We start from the raw sequence: 2,146 nt of genomic DNA, 5'->3' as shown, positions 1-2,146 counted from the left end.
TTTCCTTCACAAACACCTACCTGTTCTTCCACTTTTCTTCCCTGAGAGCATCATATGACCCCCACCAGAAGCTGAGCAGATAGAGGCACAAAACTCTTAAACTTCCAGAACTATGAGCCAAAATAAATCTCTTCACTTTATAAATCTCCCAGTTTCCAGAATTGTGTTATAGTAATAGAAAATAGACTAAAACATGATATTAAGGGTCATGAAAGTTCCAAGGAGAGGTCCCTGAGGTCTGAGGTTGCCCAAGGAAGCCTTCTAGAGGGTTAGCTCTTGGCTAGACCTTGAGCAAAACACAGATAGCTGAGAATAACTGAGAGGATACCCAAGGCAGGAAAAAGGGTGTGCATAGACCTGGAGACTCCAGTGCTCAGAATATCTCCAGGGTTGGTCATTAAACCAAACCCATCAAAGCAGAGGCTGCAGGGAAAACCACCAGTGAGCGGGAGACAGGAATGTCAAACAGCCAATACAAAGACCCAGCCCATCTCAGAAACCCTCAAAAGGTTCTGCTTCTTAAGTAAATCCAGAAAACTTGAATACTTCTACAGGGGGAAAAAAAGACATTCCAATTTAACCAGATTTAGAATTTTAAAATACTTTTTATTGGACAATATGGTACAATAATTAGCGGCAGGATTGGAGCTGCTCTGCATTAGGTCCTGTTTTAAATAAATCAATATTGGCATGGGGAGACTTTACTGCATTTTCTTTGCAACCAGGCCACCTGAATCATTGCCATTGATCTAGTTCCAGCTGGAAATCCCAGCCAGTGCCCATGGGATACCGACCCGAGCCAAAAGCAAGCCCCTCTCTAAGCTTCACACGGGTCTGACACAAACGGCCCTACCATGTGCAAGGTCTGGCCCAGAAAGGGAGCATTAAAGGAGTGTTTATTGAGATGGAGATGGGGTGGACTTCTATGTGGTTCCTCCAGGGAGAGGGGCTAGAAAATAAACGCCACCGGCTTTTGGTTACTGGTGTCTCTGCAAGACAGACGGATGGGGGCATTGAACCAACACTATCTGAATTATACAGTCTGTCCTGCTTGGTCATCGTTCATATTGTTACCTTCTTTCCAGATAAATTTTAGAAGCATAAGAGCTGCCGTTGTAGCTCAGGGGTAGAGCACTTGCCTAGCACATGTGAGGCACTGGGTTCAATCCCCAGTACCACATAAAAAATAAATAAATAAAACAAAGGTATTGTGTCCATCTACAATTAAAATTTTTTTTTTTTTTTTTTTTTTTAGTTTTAGAAGCACAAGAAATATACAAATATTATTTTCAACTGGTATCTAAAAGAGAAACTCAACTTTTCCTCAAAAGGCCCCAGACCCTGGACTGGGGAGATAGCTCAGCTGGTAGAGTGCTTGCCTTGCAAGCACAAGGCCCCGAGTACGATCCCCAGTACCGCATTAAAAAAAAAAAAAAAAAAGGCCCCAGACCTGTATCTCTTTGGGGTATATGAGAGAAGTCCCTTGTCCCCATCTCTGCTCCCTTGGCAACCATCCCTAATAGAGGATCAGTCATAGGTAGTAAGATCTTCAGAAAATGAGAAAATCTTCTATTTCTCCATATTTGCCTGCATAAGTAAAAAATAAATCAATATTTCATAGGCAATTTTTTTCATCCATAAATTACCATAATGACTTGAGCTCATTGAAGCTCATTTTGCAAATGAGAAAGCATTGGTTCATGAGTTTTATTGATTTACTTTAGACGGAAAAGTTCCTAAGTAGTGAAGTCAGGTTCAAGGCTAGAACTGCAGAGTTCAGCTGTCTTGGTCATTTTAAGACCACTGAAGGCCTCAACCTTTCATAGCAAACCTGTTACAGAATATTTACATCCCACAAAACATATCCATTTTTGTGGGATAATTTTTATAATTCCAATATGGAGTTTTTTGTAACAAGTTTTTTTCTACAATTGAAATTGGTGTTATATTTTTATGTAACCATTTAAGGCTCGAATCAAGTGGCTGCTGAGTCACCAATATCAAGTTACATTTTGCAGACTCCTAATTAAATATTTATTTCCATTTCAATGTTTTATTTTCGTGTGTAGGAGCTAACGCATTTTTTCCAGATCTAAAATATTGTCATGGGTCTTTGAAAGGTCACCAGCCCTGAGCCAAAAATGCC

The sequence above is a fragment of the Sciurus carolinensis genome, chromosome 13 (genome assembly GCF_902686445.1).
Source record: "Sciurus carolinensis chromosome 13, mSciCar1.2, whole genome shotgun sequence".
Taxonomy (NCBI): domain Eukaryota; kingdom Metazoa; phylum Chordata; class Mammalia; order Rodentia; family Sciuridae; genus Sciurus; species Sciurus carolinensis.
Note: the sequence above shows the minus strand (reverse complement) of the source record.